The sequence below is a fragment of the Wyeomyia smithii genome, chromosome 3, assembly GCF_029784165.1.
Source record: "Wyeomyia smithii strain HCP4-BCI-WySm-NY-G18 chromosome 3, ASM2978416v1, whole genome shotgun sequence".
In the NCBI taxonomy this organism is placed as follows: domain Eukaryota; kingdom Metazoa; phylum Arthropoda; class Insecta; order Diptera; family Culicidae; genus Wyeomyia; species Wyeomyia smithii.
Window position 1 is genome coordinate 105,706,905 of NC_073696.1, and position 21,498 is coordinate 105,728,402.

The window sequence follows — 21,498 nt, forward strand, 5'->3', positions numbered from 1 at the left end:
CACCCTCTGTGTACCTCACGAGTCTGTTGAGGATAATCCTCTCAAGTACTTTGCCCGTCGTGTCTAGCAGGCAGATAGGCCTATATGCCGATGGGTCACCTGGTGGTTTCCCAGCCTTCGGCAGTAGGACCAATTTCTGCCGCTTCCACCTATCCGGAAAGAGGCAGTCATCCAGGCACCTCTGCATGACTACTCGAAACAGCCCGGGGGCCGTTTTTATCGCCAGCCTGATTGCCAGGTTAGGGATGCCATCTGGTCCCGGTGCCTTGCTCACCTTTAGAGAGTTGCCGATCACGATGAGTTCCTCATTCGTAACCCTTGCCTCCTCCTGAACCTCGACACGGCTGTCGTCGCCCACGGATTGGATGCTCGGCAGGTTGGCCGACCATCCCTGGTCTGTGTCTGAGATACTGGAACGTCGGACGTGGGACTCGACCGCCGGAGGCCAAGGACTTGGCTCGTGGCGCGGAAAGAGTCCCTCGATGATTCGCTCCAGCATCGCTGGTGATCGCACTGCAGGCGCCAGCGCGCCTTTGGTCTTGGCCATGACGATCCTGTAGGCGTCACCCCACGGGTTCGTATTGGCACTCGCGCATAGCCTATCGAAACAGGCCCTCTTGCTGGCCTTAATCGCACTCTTCAGCGTCGATCTGGCAGAACTGAATGCTGCGCGGAGCTCTGTCCTCTGTTCGTCTGTTCGCGCACGCTGCATCATCCGTCTCGCACGGAGGCACGCACTGCGAAGGTCCGCTATCTCGTCAGTCCACCAGTAGACCGGTGGTTTCCAATTCCTAGGTTGGCGAGTCCTAGGCATGGTGGCGTCGCACGCCCGATATAACATAGCAACTAGTTGGTCAGGCGTCGGGCGAAGCCGACTGCCCCCCTCGCGCTCTCGTCTAATTGCCTCTTCAAATACCACGGCATCAAAATGCGATGTCTTCCACCCGCGGGCGAACGGAGTGTTGGCCCTACTCGTCGCTTGCCGCCTCTCGTTGTTGTCTACACTATAACAGACCGCCTGGTGGTCGCTATTAGTGTAGCCATCGTCTACCCTCCAGTTCTTGATCAGTCCTGGGCTGCAGAACGTCACGTCGATGATCGACTCCGCGCCATTTCTGCTAAATGTACTTTTGTACCCAACGTTGGCCAGATCTAGGTTGAGCTTTGCCAAAGCCTCCAACAAGATCTGGCCCCTCTGGTTCGTGAAGCGACTTCCCCACTCAACAGCCCAAGCGTTGAAGTCGCCCGCCACCACCAACGGCGTTAGGCCCGTTAGCTCCATGGATAGGAGATCGACCATCAGGGTGAACCTTTCGGTAGACCAACGTGGCGGAGCATAGCAACTGCAGTAGAACACTCCGTTCACCTTAGCAACTACGTACCCTTATTCTGAGGTTGAGACAACCTCCTGAACCGGGAACTTGCCCGTCGTACATATGGCCGCCATACTGGACCTATCCGCAACCCAGTTACCGTTTCCGGGAGGGATGCGGTAGGGGTCCGATATGATGGCGATGTCCGACAACGACTCAGTGGCTGCTTGATGTAGCAGCTGCTGAGCCGCGAAGCAATGGTTCAGGTTCAGTTGCGTCACCCTTACGCCCGTGGTTTCGCAGCCGGCTTACTGGCTGGGCACCTGGGGCCTCCCATAAAGTGTTTGGCGTCCCGTTTCCTGGAGCATACCATACACTTGGGAGACTCCCTACAGTCCTTCGCTTCATGGCCTGCACCTCCACATCGCCTGCACAACTGGCTCCTATCGGGCCCCTTGCAGGTCCAGGACTTATGTCCACCCTCAAAGCACCGGAAGCAAATGTCTGGTTGCTGTAGTATGCCCAGAGGACATACAGACCAGCCGACCTTCAACTTGCCTTCTTTCAGGGCCAGGTTAGCATCCGCCGACGGTAGTCGGAAGGTAGCTATCTGGGTCCCCACCGGAACTTTGCGGAGGCGGATTGACTCCTTAGCCACCTCCACCCCGCACTTCGCTTTGAGGGCTTGTGCAATGTCACACCCCTCGGTGATTTCGTCCAGGTTTTTAAGCTGGAGAGTCACCTCTGAGGTGAGTGCCCGCACTTGCACCTCCTTCCCTAGGACCTTTTCAGCTACCGTTTTATAGGTAGCCCCCTTGTTCTTGGCGTCCTTCCGGAGCTCAAGTATCATCTCGCCAGTGCGAGATCGGCGGATACTACGCACATCCGCCCCCAGATCCTTAAGCTGGGTTTCCCCCCTCATCTTCTTCAAGACTTCTGAGTATTTCGACCCGTCCGTCTTGAGTATGAGGGCATCACCCCTACTCCGCGCCTTTTTGACCTTTTTCGGTCCACTGGCCACTCCGCCGTCTTGGCGCGTCGCACCTTCCCGACGCCTCCTACCCTCTACAGTAGTCCAAGGGTTGCCCGTAGCCTCCACTTGTGCCGTTTCCGCGGTGGACCTTGAACCGGTTGGTGTGTTCTCCCGTGGGAGTAGCGCAACCTACCATTTCTTGGGGTTCCCGGGTGCCGCTTCCCCCGGGGACTACCTCGTTCGCTTAGCAACCTGCCCTGTAGAGCAGACCGCCACGAACGAGAGGGCGTCTGTCTGCACCTCTTTAGATGCAGTTGCCCTTCTGGTCCTTAACTCTTTCTCGGCCGCTTTCACCCGAGCTAGGAGTTCTTCGTGCTCCTTCCTGGCTTCATCAATAGTGGCCCAAAGCAGGAGGAGGCTCTGCTTCAGGCCGCCAGCGATATTCCGCCTATTCGCCGAGAACTCGATTATAGCGTCGAGTTGCTCGGACAACGCTGCCACTCTTGGCCGCGTGTCCATGCGCCTTTCGACGGCCTTGACTAGCAAGGGACCGTCTACCGAGATGTCTGGTGTGGACACCGACGGATTCGCCGGTTTCCCAACTCCAGACTTCGCCACATCCGTCTCCGCCTTCTTCTGCGGAGACCGCTGGATGCCACCTCGTGCGAAGGGATTTGGTAACTCCTCTGCACCCGTCTCTTTTTGGTTTTTTGAGCTCATTTTTGTTAATTGGGTCCCCCTTCCAGCCGCTATCCTTGTCCATAGATGAGAAGTCGCTCGTATGGTCCCATGGTAATCTATGCCGAAGCAGTGAGGCCCTGGGTAAGGGTGGTCGCCATAGCACCTTATGAGCACTATGACGCCCCCGCCCGCGTAAGTCAGGAAACGGGCATCTTGTCCTAGGACTAGTTCCCCCCATCTGATCCTTTTCTGCCTGATTCCCACCAGGCAATGGACGCGGAACGTACTGGAAGGCCTGCCAGGTTTTACGGGACGGAGACCCCTGCACCGGGTACCATCTCGCCGTTTCAAGCCGCTGTCACGCGACTTTACTAAGGGAGCTCGATGCAGGTGCCAGCCCTTGGTCATGGTTCCTTATCGTCTCGAATCCGTTTCGTTCGCTGCCAGTTGCCATAATTGGGACCTTACTGGTGTCGGCCCCAATGGGCGAGGGAGTGCATTTGGTTGATGGGAGTGGCACTACTCGCTCCGTCAGAGATGCTTCCGGGTAATTGTGGCATTTACGAGGAGTCGACGGCCCAGTGTCCGACCCTCACCACCCCTAGGCAATCTCCCGCTGCTGGTCCGGGGCTGTTAGGTACTGTCAGCGGTCGCTCTCATATAACGTGACCTCGGCGGTCGCCACGCGCCGACCCGTGGTGGCATGCAGCTCTGCCTGGTTACTTCGCATGGAATGACCCATTTGTTAGGTGCGCAACTGTTGTTTTTAAATAAAAATGCAGCTTTATTTTCAAGAAATATTTACCTATGAATCACTCATAGTGTTGCCCTAGGAGTTGCCCATTGCTAGCTTTAATTTTGTCCCATCTTTCTGGCAGAGCTCGAGAACCGTTAAAATAAAAATAAATTTTTGATGCCTTCATATGAGCAGAACTCCTAATCAGCGCCGATTATGCGCCATCGGTCGGAACAACAAATAATCTGACAGCGCAATATCTGGGGAATATGGCGGGTGAGGTAGGATTTCCTATTTGAGCGTTTCTTTGTAACTTTAAACGACTTCAGCAGATGAGGCCGAGCATTGTCATGCAGTAGAATCACTTGTTCGTGCCTCTACTCGTATGGTGGTCGTTTTTTGCACTGTGCTCGGCGTAATCGCATGAATTGAAGTCGATACTGTTCCCCAATGATGGTCTCATGTTAAGGGGTTATATACCTTTTTGGTCGAGAAAAATGAGGGAAGTTTGAGTTTATTTTTAAGTGCATAGCACTATTTTCATTGCATCAAAGTGAGATTTTTCCGAAAGTACAGTTTATCAACAACAAGAAAATACGTTTGGTTTTGAGATATACCAATTATTACTGGAGTAATGGCCGTTTCCCCGAAACGCTATTTTTTTGCAGAGGCTTGCGGTGATCCTGATAGAGACTCAGCGGATCAACCGAAATCAAAAAACTCATATTATTTTATTAGTTTAGAAGTGTGCCGGGTCCTTGAACGATCGCTTTGATGAGTATTTTATTTTCAGTGCAAACGGGAACGTTTTTCCCAAAAAATGCACGTTTTGAGCGCAAAAAATTGCATTAAAAATTTTTTTGCGGCAAAATGTAACTGTATGTTTAAAAAAGCGATCGTTCAAGGACCGGCGAATTTTATACCTAAAATTTAAAAAAAAAAAGATGAAGGAAATCGGTTCAGTAGTTTTCCCGCAATCAGGATCACGGCAAAGTCATTTTCCGGAAAAAACTATTCCGAGATAATCGCGTGTAAAGTTTCAAGTTTAGCTTATGCGGCCGTGGCGAGGCGCGTTGCAAATTGCTCTAACTTTCTTCTTATTGCTCAGATCTTTATGAAAATTTGTGGAAATATTCTCAAGTTGTTGTATTTGATGATAATGTAATAAAAAATTTTCCGGGTTTTTGAAAACTAAAAAGGTATATAACCCCTTAAGACGCTGCGCAGCTCGAAGGTTACAGAATCCGCTTTGTCAAACCGATGGTCGTGGGTTCGAATCTTAGTAGAATCAGACCGTTCGATGTCCAAAAAAGGACTTAAGCATTGGTTTTTTCACAACTTACTCTCCATTTACGCTGAATTTTATAATCCTTTGGTGTGATTTCCTCTTACCAAAATAAGTGCATCTTACAGTTTTGCCTTTCTCTTAGAAAGGTATAGCAATCACTGCAAAAACTAAAGGTATAGAAGTGCTCAAAAGGGCCGGAGGTCGTATATCACTCGACTCAGTTCGACGAGCTGAGCATTTTCTGTATGTGTGTGTGTTTGTGTGTGTGTATGTGTGTGTATGTGTGTGTGTATGTGTGTGTGTATGTGTGTGTATGTGTGTGTGTATGTAACGCTCTCCCAATCTCACTCGATTTTCTCAGAGATGGCTGGACCGATTTCAATGAAATTAATTGCAAATGAAAGCTCTAGTTGCCCCATAAGACCCCATTGAATTTTTTTGTAATCGGATTTTTAGTTTCGAGGTTATGTATAAAAATGTGAAAATCACGAAACATCAATATCTCAGAAACTACACAACCGATTTGAACAAAATTAATTTCAAAAGAACGGGCTACCTAAAAACCCTTAACTTTTGAATTTTATAAAGATTTAACCTGTGGTTCAGAATTTATGGAAATAAACGTGTACTGGAGACTATTTAATCTCACTCATGTTTTTCAGAGATGGCTGGACCGATTTTCATAAAATCAGTGTCATATGGAAGGTCTTGCTGCCCCATAAGACCCTATTGATTTGTTTTGTAATCGGACTATTACTTTGCCTGTTATGTTTAAAAATGTGAAATCCAGGTATGAAAAGAAACATATTCCAAAGACTACATAAACTCACTTACTTTTCTCAGAGATGGTTGAACCGATTTCCACAAAATTAATGTCAAATGAAAGGTCTAGCTGCCTCATAACACCCTATTGAATTTTGCTGTAATCGGACTGTAACTTTGTCTGTAATGTATCGAAATGTGAAAATCACGAAACTTCATTATATTAGAAACTACACAACCGATTTGAACAATATTGATATAAGACGAACGGGCTAGTTAAGGGTTAACTGATGAATTATGATTGAACACGTGGTTTCAAATGTTGGCTGCCCTATACATTCCCTTTTCATTTGACTATAATTGAACTTAAGCAACCGTTATGTATTAAATTGTTAAAACAACCGAAGTCTTTTTTCTCAAAGATTACACGATTTATTTGAACATAACTAGTGTCATACAAACGAGTCATCTCTCAAACTTACAAATAACAAACTCCATAACAATTTGATATGTGGTTCAAAAGTTTTGGAACGAAAAGAAATTCAAAGACTATTCAAAACTATACCTGCTTTGATCAATATATATGGCCTCAACATGATTTAAATGTGGTATCGTACTATTTGAACGTTTCCGGTATCGTTCGTGATTGAATTGTTCGAAATTAAGAGTCATTGCTTTTATTTCGCTATTTCTTAAGCACTAACATTACGTCAAATTTCATATTTTATTGTGGAACAGTACCACCGTCCCCCGTAGTTTAATTGGTCAAAACACCATGCCGGAGACAGGGATATTGCGGGTTCAAGTCCCGTCGGGATGCGGTATATTTTTCCAAATCTGTATCATATTTCCAGTTCGCTTATTTTTCGCTCTCTTTACTTCACATACTGTCTGCTTAATGAACCTGGATATAAGCATTCATGTAAATCTATTTTTACAAATAATAAGTTTGAATGAGAAAGGCTAAGTCTGACCACTAGGTGGATTAATTTAGGTTTTTTTATGAGGAGGCCTAACAAAACTTCTTCAGCGACTTATAATTGGCGAAATATCGCAGGAGGAACGTGCCGGCATAGTAAAGCAGTAAGCGTGAGAAAAAAACCGGGTTGAATCATATTATACACAAGCACGGATGAATAATAAGCATGCCGCTTCTCAATAGCGGTATTCCTTATATTGTTTGCGGTAAAAAATGGATTTTTGTCAGATGGCGATGAAAAAAAAAACTAAGACAGATAATTGAGTTGGATAAATTTCTCATTAATGGTATTTATATTATCTTATTTGTAAAAAAAATCACGCCCTTGCGAGCGGCCTTCCGGCAGTTAACCGGAACATTCGCCATGGTGGACGAAAACATACGTGTAGGTATGTTTTTAAGGTCTGTCTTCGTTTTTTTTATTATTCCTTCTCCGTTTTCGCGACAAAATTGTTAGAATAGATCTTGCGCTTCAAGTTTGCCCGGAAATTCTCGATGGGACGCAGCTGGGGGACGTTGGGGGATTCGCCGACTTCGGTGCCACATCGATATTCAGCCCACCAACCTCCGATCGCCCTCCTCCAACGATCGCTTCGAGTAGTGGGTCGACGTCAAATCCGGCCAGAACACCGTGTCTTCGCCCTTAGGGTTCTTCTTGATGAACGACGCATCAGTTTTTATTACGCTCTAACAGCGGGCTTAGAAATTGTGCAAGAGAAGAAGTTGTTTCAAACTTTTCAAAAAACCTTTACCTTCGAGACATTAAATAAGTCTAACCTCATGGAAGCAAACATAAATTGACCTATTGGGAATGGGAGACTATCTTTTTCATATTGATATAGATCATACTATCATACAGAATGGTTCATTTCCATTTTTACAGAATGCACCCCAGTATTAAAAACAAAGACGTAGTCCCACGTTAAAAAAATTAAACTCCCAGGATCAGAAGGTAAGATTTGAAACCAAAAACCAAATTTAGAAATCACTTCCAAATTAGTTTTTACATAGATTGCATGACGTAGATGTTCAAGTATGACTATTCCACTTCCTAAACCGTTAATGACTATTCCAATCACTAAACCGTTAAGTCCCAGAAAGTCAATTTTCGATTATTTTTTTTCATATTTGAAAGAGGATATACACTTTTGAGATCTATTTCTGCAGAAAATTCACATGTGAAACAAATGTGTCTCATTGGTTGATTGGTTTCCGTAAGTTGTAAGCAATTTACACTAATCTTCAACTTCTATTCCTCGAGAAACATGCCGTTCAATATGCATGTTTTTCTTTCTAGATTCCACTTTTTAATTGTTCTACAAGTCGTCCATGACCCTACGACTCACTTTCTTGATGATAAGCAGTTTCAAAGATACCATTTACCATTTACCATTTTCCAGCGCGTTCCGTTTTCGCAATCAAAAACGAAAAACTTCTTTCTAGATGCATGCGACCCGCGGAAAAAGCTGCATACACGGAAGACCAAAAACGGTAATTTTACGTTGTGTGAAGGTACTACAAATTGTGAGAAGTGCCGCTAGCCATCCATCCATTCTAGGCAGCAGTCGATGGTGTCGCACTGCCTCCATTTGCGGGAAAAATAGAAACGAGCTACATCTTTCTCATTCCACGTTTGTTAATTGTTGTGCGAAACTCTTTGTCCCACGAGTCCCACGACACTATTTGTCTCAGAAAATGAAGGATAGACGGCTCTCACTCACTGTACAACAACATGCTAAGAAGATTGTGACGAGACCTCACGTGGCTTTTGTTTCTTTCTTCACGAATGGATCAAACGACAAACCAGGATGTCATGCGAGGTGATACTCAACGACTCGCACTCAACTTCTTCAACTTGTTGAAAATTTGCCATGTCTTTCTTCCCTTGAGGCATGATTGCGAGACACGTTTGTTTGAGATATATTTCTTACCCTCAGGATCGGCTACAGCCGAGCATGTCTCGAGCTGTTTCGTGTCGCAGTTGAATTTCACTCGAACTTGTACGATTCCACACAAGGGGAACAGAACAGCTCCAGAGTAACGCAAACCGGTTAGTACGTTTTCAAGTAGCTAGGAACCTTCTACTACTCGTGACACCAAGTAAACGCATGGCAGCAGGTGTCATATTTCTACGTAAATCAGTGAAAATTATGACTATCATAAAATTTACACATTGATATCAGAAATGACGTCAATACGATGCCCTAGCAATCAGGGAGGCATGCGTGATGGGTGGTACAACTTGCCAGAGGTATAGTGCAACGGCAAAATTCAAGTGAATAATGAAGCTGAGCAATGCACAATGTCGGGGTGAATCGATCCTTTGACGATTTCGTTATATTGTTTGTGTATGATAATGTTTGTTTTGGTGTGTCATTATTACAGTTACTGCAGTATTATGGAGTAGTCATTACTTTACATTGCTTTCTAACGTGGGTCAATCACTTTTAATAGTCAAATTGAAGTTTGATGAGCGTGAACGTGTCTTTTATGCGAACCCCCAGCACTAATGAGGTTTCCATCAGCTAATAATATGTTATTGTTTTCACTGAATAAGCAAAAAGTCAGTCGTGGAAAATAAGGCCAGAATTCTTGAAAAACATCGCTTTATTCAATAAAATAAATGGGAATACAATGAATTAGAATACATACATCCAGTACGAAATATACGCACTGAATGTCGTATTTGATGCGTTGCTTAACTTTGGCTCATAAAGCTGGTTATTGGTTTCTAACGTATGTCAATAACTTTTGATAGTCAAATTGAAGTTTCATGGAACGTAAACAATGTTTCTCTGCATGTCTTTTGTGGGACATCCCTGCACTAATGAGCATAACTCTCAAATATATTCATGTATCGTTATTTTAAAAAGAAACTGGCACTTGTTCGTTCTGGATTGTTATAATCTTGCTTTAAAATCAATAAATCTCGCAGAACAGTAATTCCTAAGCTTTGCTCACTGTAATGTACTGTTGGTAATTTATGTTGTAGAATATTTCTCTTGTTGACTCTCAACGTAGTGTTCATTCAGCATTTCCACAGTTATTAATTACGCTTATGCTTCAAGGCAGCCATTTTCCAACCCGAAAAGAAAGTTAACTGTATAGGAAATCCAGGTCAGACTGCTCATACCGACAGAGTTATCAAAACATATGAATTTTCGAAGTATGGGAAAAACAAAAACTTTGGAAAATGCCTAAGCCAACAGAAACAATAATCTATTATCAAAATTGATTCATTATCCTTATAATATCGCAGCATATCCTTAAGCGTTACTCTGGAAGTTGATCTCTTTGAAACAAAAAAGTTTACGTCTGTCGCCTAATACCTAATGGGTGTATTGGCCCATAATTCTGGTAGAGTCAGACAGTGGCCCATAATACTGGGAACTGAATGATCATATCATCTCATCAATTTTGATTACATAAGTTGTGTAAGAACGGAAATATATATTTAACCTAAAACTTCAATACATTTTGCAAATATTGTGGGACGTTTCAGAACAAAGTGGTCAAATTCTGATTAGTTGGTATACCCTCGAAATTTTACGGTCAAGAATGTTTTTTTCTGATCGTTTAGTTATTTTGTGAAATTTCTATTTTAAAATTTCTGGTTGAAAATTACTTAGTTCTTACTATTAGGTTTTTTTTTTCATTTTCAACAATTAGACCCTTTTTTCATCAAACGGTACCCTTAATCAGCCCCTGAATACTTCCAACAAGGAACCAATCACTCTGTATGTATGAACAAATTCTCAGTCATGCAGTGTTTTTAAATTTAATTGAATGCCATTTATTGACATAATCATCATATTCTAACAAAAGAGCTCTGAAAAATTTCGAATTTTTCAACTATCAACGGTCGACCATATGCCAAATTTTGTTAAGAATAACTGTATTGAAATGAAGTTAAATGATTTCAGCCATGTAATGTAAAATCAAAAAGTATACGATGATTAACTTTTTAAAAGAATCCGTTTTCAAGTGCTTTTTAAATAATGTTTAATAATTTGGAAAATAGACAAAAAACAAAGCAAATAAACAAACACCAAACTATATATTAAAACAAAATATAGTTGAATTTTCCCTTGAAATTTGAGGTTGATCCAAAACTGTTTTAAGGATTCCTGCTACTCATACGTTTTGAGCGTCAGGCTTTTCTATCACTTCGGGGTTTCTACCGATACTCCTATTTGCTTGACAGGAACTTGGCGTCTTAGTGTCCAGTTGCAAGTTGATAGCTTCGAAGCAGAATTTGTTATTTAAAGCTTGCATTTTTACTCTCACTAAACAGATCTTAAACACTAATATCTGTAATAATTAGTTCATCTTTTCTCTCTTCAACAATTAGTAGCTTATCTTTTCAATTATAAACCAATGATTAAATAAGCTTGAATTCAAAAAGCGGCAGTTGCTGTGGTGATGCTGACAACAGGATATGATTTTACAGGTGATGCACTACCTTTTTTTTCCAAATTTCGTGCCTTTGGAAATACAAAATCGGCCAGTTATGGCTCCTATATTGCCGTTCCAAGTATATTTGTCCCAGCGTGCATAAAGTTTGTGTAGAACATAAGACAACTATGCGGCAGTATATCGTTCCACCATAAGCGATCCCGATCTCGCCTTCGTGCGTGATGATTATGTCAGACCCATATTGTACCTTTTTTCAAGCTTTGTCATTTTCCCAGTTTCGCAAAACGCAAAAAAATATTCCATACGTAATACGAATGTATAAAAAATGACTCTCATTTCGTGTTGGCCAACAGTGAGGCTCTTTGCCCCGCAACAAAATACTACGTTGTATCGTGTTGCGGATTGGGAGGAATCATATTCTTCTCGTGCCGGACTCTCAGCCTTATTAATTTACATTTTCATCTCTTCAGTGTCGCTAAATTTACACTTTTCACCAAGACCTATTTCGTTTGTATTGCCAAAAACTTGTAAAAAATATATGTGGTTTCTCTGTTTGGTAACTATGAGATGCGCATAGGCAGAAAAATGGTTATGTAGATCTATTTTCATAAAACAAACTGAAATTTTCCAACCTTAACATCGAATTGCCTCTCAGACGTTAGATGCATTTGTAAAGTAAGTTGCCAAGAGGTTTATGATTTTAAATTACTATTAAAGTGTTTTGAAACCATGACCGAGTTCGAACCACCACGTGGTCAACTTCGAATTTTCAAAGGTATATCACTCGGTAACAGTTAATGCGTCACTTGTGAAAACATATCCACGTGTTTGTCATGGTGATAGAATCATAAGACAGTGTTTTCAGGGGTAACGCATTAACTATTTCCAAGTCATGTCGGCCACGTGGTGGCTTCTACACACTACAACCTTAAAACTATACTGCATTGGAATTGGATTTTTCCTTGAAAATGTAGAAACTGAAAAAAACTTTGAACTTAACTTTTCAGTACTTACTTTTCTTTATTTGGAACCAGGCTTACATTTCTCCATCTAGGATCAGGCTTATAAATGTTCACGGTAGAACAATATTTCACTACAATAATCGTCTTCTTTTTCTGCTGACATTGGCTTGGCTCACTGTCTAACTACATTGTTGAACGACATGTTTTCTCCGAAACGTATTTTGACTTTTTTTCTAGAGATGAGAATTACGCATGTTGTGAGCGGAGATTTTAGAAACTACTTATATCATTGATCTTGTAAAAATATTTTTCAATAGAAATAGAATTAAGTAGAGTAGAGAACATATCTTAAGCAGCTTATGACGCCTCCTGTGTATGAGACGAAATGTGTGAGGTGAAATACAAATATAAGCCAGGGTGGAACAAAAAATAAAAGTTAGCTCCCATGTACTTTTCGCGTTCCTAGAACAACTGTGCCACTTTTTATATCAATCGGTAGAACTATATTTTTGCGCCTGATTATTTAAGTTTCCATACGATTTTATATGGGAAAATCCATTTGTTTTTCAAAAATTATTTTCTAGAGATGTCCAGTTGGTTCCTAAAAACAAATCGATACAAAATATTTGTAGGAAATGTGCCTGGGAAAAACTCTTTTGAAGATCGTAAGGCGCTACGATGCTTGTAGAAAAAGTTATTCATTCCAAACTGATTGATTGCCTGACGAACGGCTCACCATTGAATTTTTCCAGCAACACTGCTACAGCATGCTGCTATTGCAAACTTGCATAAGGATGAGAAACAATTTCGCTTGAATGTGTGGCTTTCGCTCATAGTATCTTCTGAAAAGCCTCTAAGATAAATTTTACACGTTATCATTTTTGCCTTTCTCCTAGAAAGGTATAGCAATCACTTACAAAACCGAAAGTATAAAAGTGCTCCACAGGGCCGAATGGCATATATCACTCGACTCAGCTCGACGAGCTGAGCATTTTCTGTGTGTGTGTGTGTGTGTGTGTGTGTGTGTGTGTGAGTGTGTGTGTGTGAGTGTGTGTGTGTGTGTGTGTGTGTGTATGTGCAGATTTTTATTCTCACTCACTTTTCTCAGAGATGGCTGGACCGATTTTCATGAAATTAATTGCAAATGGAAGGTCTTGTTGCCCCATAAGACCCTATTGAATTTTATTGTAATCGGATTTTTAGTTTAGAGGTTATGTTTAGAAATGTGAAAATCATGAAACATCAATATCTTAGAAACTACACAACCGATTTGAACAAAATCGGTCTCAAAAGAACGGGCTACCTAGGAAATTCTTTGAAAGTTTTGAAGTTTGAAGTTTTGAATTTCATAAAGATTGAACTTGTGGTACAAAAGTTATGAAAAGAAACGTGTTGTGAAGACTGTTTAATCTCACTCATGTGTCTTAGAGATTGCTGTACCGATTTTCATAAAATCAGTGTCAAATGGAAGGTCTAATTGCCCCATAAGACCCTATTGATTTGTTTTGCAATCGGACTATTACTTTGCCTGTTATGTTTAAAAATGTGAAATCCAGCTAAGCAAAGGAACATATTCCGAAGACTACTTGTACTCACTCACTTTTCTCAGAGATGGCCGACCCGATTTCCACAAAATTAGTGTCAAATGAATGGTCTAGCTGCCTCAGAACATTCATTGAATTTTACTGCAATCGAACTGTAACTTCATTTGTAACGTGCCGACTTGTGAAAATCACGAAACTTTATTACCTCAGAAACTACACAATCGATTTGATTATTATTATCAGATGAGCGGGCTAGTTAGGATATGATAGGATATGATCAAAGTCAAATAACAAATCGTTTGAAATGATTGGTTTTATCGAAATGACAACATCCTCGTCTTTTGGTTTCTGTACATCGCCTTTATTCTGAATATATTCATATTGGGTGATATTCTGTCATTATCAGCAGACTTTCTGGCTTCAATCTGACACCGGAAATACCCATATTGGGAGGTATTTTTGGTTGTTTTCCAGAAACTAAAAGTGGTCGTCTTCAAATTCAAAATAGTGTCCAGGGTCAATGTTTGGTTTCTCTGCATCATCACGTTTACGGATATCCATATTGAGTATTATTCGGTCATTTCCGACTGTTGCCTATAAGTTGCCATTTAGCAATTCAAAATGGTGCCTGAGATCAATTGTTAGCTCCTTGCATCATTCTGGTTCCAGAGATACTCATACTGGATAGTATTTGTTTATTTTAGGCTGTTTTTCACAAATCGGTAGTCGCCATCTTGGATTTCAAAATGGTATTTAGGAAACTTGTTAAAGAAAATCACTCATATTGGGTGACATTTGGTCACTTTGGACTGTTTTTCAGAAGCCGAAAGTCGTCATTTTGGACTTTAAAATTGCCTGTGAAATCAATTTCTGTCATTTGGGCGTAGTTCTGGCTTCGAAAACATTCATATTGAATGGTATTTGGTCATTTCCGGCTGTTTGCCAGACACCGGAAGTCACCATCTTAAAATTCAAGATTGTGTCTGTGATCTATTTTTAGCTTCTGTGCATCTTTCTGGTTTCAGAAATACTAATATTTAATAGGAATCGTCCATTTCAGGCTGTTTTCCAGAAACCGGAAGTTGCCATCTTACAATCCAAAATGTTGTCTGAAGTCGATTTGTGGCTCCAGTGCATCATTACGGTTCCGGAAATACCCATATTGGGTGGTATTTGGTCTTTTGCCGCTGTTTTTCCGACACCGGAAGTCGCCATTTTGGATTTCATAATGGCATTTGGAGACAATTTCTGGATTTTGAACGGCATACTGGTTAAAGAAAAACTCATATTGGGTGGTATTTGGTCATTTTCTGCTGTTTTCAGAAACCGGAAGTCGCCATCTTAGAATTTAAAATGCTATCTGTAGTTGATTTTAGCTCCTGTGTATTATTCTAGATCCGGATATTATTATATTGGGTGGAAATCGGCCATTTTCGGTTGTTTTCCAGAAACCGGAAGTTGCCATCTTACAATCCAAAATGTTGTCTGAGGACGATTATGGAACATATTTGTTACCACTAAAAACATTCACCTGCCAATATGGTTCCATTTACTTGATTAGTTCGCGAGTTGTGCAGAAATTTGTGAAGAAACATGTACTTCCAGAAGAGGGAGGGGCGTCAAACCATTATGGACATATTTGTTACCTCTAAAAACATTCACATACCAAATTTGGTTGTATTTTCTTGATTGGTTCTTGAGCTGTGCGAAATTTGTGTTTCATTTTCATGGGATCCCTCCCTTATAGAAGAGGGAGTCGGGTTTCAAACCATTATGTACATATTTGTTACCACTAAAAACATTTACCTGCCAAATTTTGTTCCATTTGGTTGATTAGTTCTCGAGATGTGCACAAATTTGTGTTTCATCCAACTATTATGGACATATTAGTTACCCCTTAAAACATCCACATGCCAAATTCGGTTTCATTTGCTTGGTTTGTTCTTGAGTTGTGCAGAAATGTATGTTTCATTTGTATGGGACCCCTCCCTTCCAGAAGAGGGAGGGGTCTCAAACTATCATAGGAACCTTTATCGGCACCAAAAACCCCTACATACAAATTTTCACGTCGATCGGTTCGATAGTTTTCGGGCCTATATGGATCAGACAGACAGACAGACTTGACTGCATTTTTATATGTAAAGATTACAACATCAATATTTTAGAACCTAAAGAGTGAATATGCATTTATTGGATTGAAGCGTTCATGTAAATCTATTGTTACAAATAAAAAATTGAATGAGAAAGGCTGGGTCTGACCGCTAGGTGGATTAATTTAGGTTTTATTACATGGTTGAATTTGCAACGGTAGCTGCAATTCTGGTTAATTTTTATCATTTGTTTTTTTTTTCAAGGATTTTTTTGTGTTGAACGGTATTTAATATATTCGTAAAACTGATAGTTAATCAGAGTTTCCGTTCATTGAAACTTCTCGTCATTAAAACTTTCAATATTAATCTAAATTTGGAAGTTTGAGGCCCGTTCTTTTCGACTGATTAAAATAGGCGCCACTGACTGCTTGAGCCGTTCCTTACCCTAGATATAAATGAAACAAAATAACATCGTCAAACGAATGACAGTTGGTATTTTTCCAATGTGCGAATGTTATCCTATCATTTGTCTTGTGTGCGACCGTTTACACGTCGTTCAGATTTTTTTTATCAAATGTTATGGAATAATGTCAAGTTTCAACAGAAAATAAATTTAAACAGAAACTCTACTTTTTATGATTTAATACAGGGTGTTCAGTAAGTTTGAATACAACTTTTCATCGTTGTGAAGGTGTACACCATGTGCATTCTGTGTATATGTGTTGGTGTCAACTTTAGCCTCATATATAGGGTAACCGACACACACGGTTTCGACTTGCTATCTTGTCGTTTGCTGTTTGTTCACCGTGCACGATGAAGGAGTACCACGACATCGCAGTAAAGATGTTTGTGACAGGTGAGCGACCAGGCGACATTTTCCAGTGGTTGAAATCCCTCGGGGTTCAGCGAAATCTCATCTATACCAACCGGGTGAGATCCGGGCGGCCGTGTTCTTCGAGGACGCTAGTAGCTATCAAAGGAGCTGCTGACCTGGATGTGCCAATCGGGACTGCCCACACCATCACGACGAAGGACCTGGGATACAAGCCACACGCGAGGTTCACGGAGGCTACAACGAAGAAGGGGCTGTACAGAGCCAAACTGATACTTTCGCGGCACGCAAATCAAGAGTTCGTGTTTTCTGATGAGTAACTCTTTGTCATGCAACAGCCGCACAATATCCAAAATGATTGGCTGTGGGCGCCGACATTGGCCAGCATCCCAGCGTCACAAATAAACATTCCGCGGTTCCAAAGCATGGAAAGCTCCTACTGGTGTTTATCGAGAAAAACGTGAAAATCAACGCCGTGCACGCCGAGGTTCTGGAAAAGATTGTAGAACCGACCCATCAGGACATCTACGGGAAGGATCATTACGACTTTCAACAGAGCGTTGTGTCAGGAGAATTTGACTTATTTTCTCGATAAGACTTTGTAGCATCTCAGCTCCCCGGACCTTAATCCCTCGGACTTTTATGTATATGTTGGCCATAAACGAACATAAAGTCAGCACTAATATTTAATTTAAGAAGCTCATCTGGGACGAGGTGCCGATGAACATGTTGCATGTTGCGTACGATTGTACCAGAGGGAAGTGAGATTGTGCCATCCATCCGTGACTTGCCAACCATCTCTTCCGGGTCAGAAGACTAGTCTCTCTTGGTTAAGTATTCGAAGAAACTTATTCAAGAAAGTTTGCTCTTGTTGTCGCCATGAGATGGCTGACAAACAATGGGTTTGTATGGCACAATCTCACCCCGGCTTACAGTAAATGCAAAGCAAAGCCTTGGTGCTACATTCCGATTCGGAACTCGACCTTCTCTTTATTTATACACAGACTTCACAGCCAACTGTTTAGTGTACAGGACAATTGCGGGGCTAGCGTTACGATCCTACTGACACTAACAGTCTTTCCCGAGCCGAGACTCGCACTCACGACGGCTGGCTTGTTAGGCCAGCGTCGTACCTCGAGACCATCTGAGAGAACCCGGCTTACGGTATATTTAGAATTTTCGCGAAACAAAAAATTAAGAAAATATTTGCTTCGTCTAATATCGTTCTTTGCTAGTAAATCCGCTACAGAGCGAATATTTGCTTGAATTTTTTCTTTGCTCGTACTGAAATTTAGGATGAGCAAACTACAGCAAATGGGTACCAGTGTGATATTCCACATGAAATGTTTAGATTCTTCACGAAGCAAACTTGCAAACGCTTTCGATGTTTTCAATTAACGAGACACTGATATGATTTCTTTTTAGTAAAGGTTGAATCCACTAAAAATATTTAAATTTAACTTGCAAGCCATTCTTTGTTTACCCTGTAGGAAAAATTTATTACAGTCTTACCTCGATATAAGGCAACCTCGATATAACGTAACTTTTACCTCGATATAACGTAACTTTGAAAATGTATTGAAATTGAAAATAAATGATACAGCAACTGTTTTTTGGGTATAAATTGCTTCAAAAAAATGTTTGTAGTTTGTTTTATAATTAATGAAACTAATGGGAAAATTGTCCTAAATGGGCATAAGAAAGGTTTAAAAATACTAGTAGGTGATGGAAAATAGGTTTTCACGTATCCTTCAGTAACAATTCACAGTCTTGCATCAATTAGAAAAAAAAATTATTTTTGCTTGTTGAAACTTTCTCTGAATGGGCATAAGAAAGGTTAAAAAATACTGATAAGTGATGGAAAATAGGTATTCGCGTATCTTTGAGTAACCGCCAACAGTCTTGCATCAATTTAAATTTTTTTTTAGCTTGTTGAAAGTTGTCCTAAATGGGCATAAGAATGGTTTAAAATTACTGATAGGAGATGGGAAATAGGTTTTCACGCATCTTTGAGTAACCTGTGTATCAATTGAAAAAAAAAAATTTTTTTTGCTTCTGAAAATATTTCTAAATGGGCGTATGAAAGGTTTAAAAATACTGATAGGTCGTGGAAAATGGGTTTTCGCGCATATTTGAGTAACCATAAACATTCTTGCATAAATTAAAAAATTTTTTTTTGCTTCGATATAACGTAACTCGATATAACGTAACGAACATAAAAATAAAGTTGCCTTATATCGAGGTTTGACTGTATTTCTTTTCTATTCCATGAACGTAATAAAATTTATAATTGCACTATGTTGAAACTAGCTTATAATTGATGTTAAAAAAATATTATACGGAATCCTGTTTTTTATCAACTAAGATTTCAACTCTAAAAGGGTGTGAAACTTGACTTTGTTTATGTGCAGGAAGTATTGATAAAAAATCGACTTCGGGTTTCCGTCGTTCCCGACTAGATTCACTAGGGTATTTGTTCCATTATTCATCTCCTCAAGCCGATATTCACAAAGAATGCACAGATTAAACACCAAATTTTCACGCAATCATTGAACAAATAAACAAAACACGCTCACGTGCTCGTATGGAATCGCCCAGTATTGTATATTTAGTAAACTTAGCTAGATTTATCATGAATTTTGTAAAATAAAAACAATTTTTTACAACGCTTCCATATCCATCTCAAAACTAAAATCACTGCTGAATTATTCATTTCACGACGCCTCCATATTCATCACACTGTTAGTTAATCATGAATGAATCACATTATCATGAATGAACGTACCAGCAGACCGTCGTATTAGGTTACCTAGGCATCCGCTATAGTTGTTTACGTGTAAAATTGGTAACCTAGGTTTCAAAGATTCAAGTATTCTTAGTGTTGTGATTTATTTTGTTTAATGATTAAAATAAAAACTGGTCCGCTAGTGATGAAAAAACCTTTGATTGGCTGCTGAACGAGTCCCGTTGTAGCCGTATAGAGCAATGCGCGGATTTTGTTTTCTGAGGTAAGTGATTGAAATAAATGGGTTTTCGAGTTCAAATGCCCGACTTAAAAATCAAAATTAAGAGCTTTCAAGTTAGTTTTTGAGGATTCTATTTTATGAGAAATCTAAAGTGAACTAAGAAGAATCCATTCCATGGATTAGTAGATTGGTTTAATATGAAAATATGCGTTATTTTCCTGTTCTCAATTATGTTCTCATGTTGTTTGAGATGAATATACGGGCTTAAAAATAATGGAACAGTTCCCCTATATTTGCTAGGAAGATTATTTTCTAAAAATATTTCGCATCATGTAATAGCACAACAAATAGGTATACTTACCACAAAATTAGCAAAGGTGCTTTCTTGAAATTCAAGCAAAGCAAGATTCTGGGCAAATAGTGAAATATCAATCTATTTTCCTTAAGAAAAATATTGTTCAAATAAATTCCGTGAGTATTGTGTCAAATATTTGCTTCATTTAATGTCCGCTTTACTGGGACGATCTTTATGGCCAAAAACGTGCTCTATTTTTTCGTAATAAGTTTACACTCTCATGAGAAAAAATAATTTGGTTTGTTTTTCAAAATGAGTTATGCATGGTTGTAATTAGAAGTAGGTATAGTACTCATTCAACGCAACAATTAAATTTAGTGCATACAGCCATCCCATGAACAATCACGCACTGAAATTCCATCCAAAGGCGCAATCTCTACCACTGCAAGAACATGCACCAGGAAAGAGGACAACGATGCGAAAACTGCATTCGAGTTGATTTATCACTTGGCCTCCGAGCTCTTCGAACTTCACGATGAGCCCTTACGCTGCATCCAGTGCAATCTGCAGTCCTGTTCGAATGATACACTTTTGAAACACGCCCTATTTCGGACCCCGGCCTGCATCGCATGTAACGAATGCAGCACGAAAAGGCTTGGGCCCTTTTCGGGTTTTTTATTGTTCCCTTTAACGGTCCAGAAAGAAGGAGAAAAAGAGCGCACTTTTCGTTTTTCTCGGCGATGTTCCAAAGTAGGCGTCTCCGTTATCGGTTTGCATGGGATGCTGGTAAAATGCAAGTCAATTAGGTTGTAGTGGTCATTTTGTGGCCGAGCCATGATTATCCAACAAAGTGCAGCAACGAACGGATCGATTCGCCCTTTTTGTAGGGCAGTTAATTCCTGTTGTGTGCCAGATCAACAACAGCAGCGATGCATTTTATTCTTCAGTTCCTTCTCCACTGGTATTTGGAGTTGTACATGCAGTGGATGGGATATTCGCAGTTTGATGATACTGGATTTTAACGAAAGTCTAAGTTAGTTATTGATTGTATAACTATTGGTATTTTTTTTCTCGTTTTATAAAAGAATCAGATATGCATAATGTGAAGAAATTACTGCCAGTACTGTCAAACTACAATTTTTACATTTCGGAAAAAACGTATAGTTAACAATTCTTATTGGGGAAACGGTAAATCAGACTAGGTTACATGCGTGCTTTAACGAATATTTCCCTGGAAACGCCCTCGAAGGAATAAACAATTCCTTGGAGCTTCGACCAGACATTCCTGCTTGTTAGTTGTTTTTTGTTCCCGTTTCTTGTGTGGTTGTATGCGCCCTAGCAGATGGATCCCTGCGAGCGTTCATATCAACAGCTATTGCGCTAAGCACTGCTTTGTAACTACAACGAGACTATTCAAGATTGCAACGTGAGTATTGTTGGCTGACTGTGTATGTGGATATATTTTTCTAACCTTATGCTACGGTTGACACAAGGGCTGCCCTCCTAGCTTTAATTAATTGAGTCGATTTGGAGGCTAAATAATTCTTGTTGATATACTTTAAAAAAGGGGTTCATTCTGTCTTAGACTTAAAGGAATTCTAGTAACACACCATGAGACACACAGTGGAAGTTCACCGTACTTGGGGCGAAAACGAAAGTCG

General features: G+C 40.7%; 1 protein-coding gene across 2 annotated transcripts in view; it reads left to right on the top strand.

Moving 5' to 3' along the window:
- The window catches only part of LOC129731373 (coiled-coil domain-containing protein 170), a 111,943-nt gene that overhangs the window by 72,482 nt on the left and 17,963 nt on the right, over positions 1-21,498 (top strand). The window contains exon 1 of one of the 2 annotated variants that reach the window (XM_055691304.1): positions 21,149-21,263. The exons of the other annotated variant lie outside the window; for it this stretch is intronic. The gene's annotated coding sequence lies outside the window, so the exon portion shown is untranslated. Of the gene's footprint in view, positions 1-21,148; positions 21,264-21,498 lie in introns of those variants that run through there. 2 annotated transcript variants of the gene reach the window in all.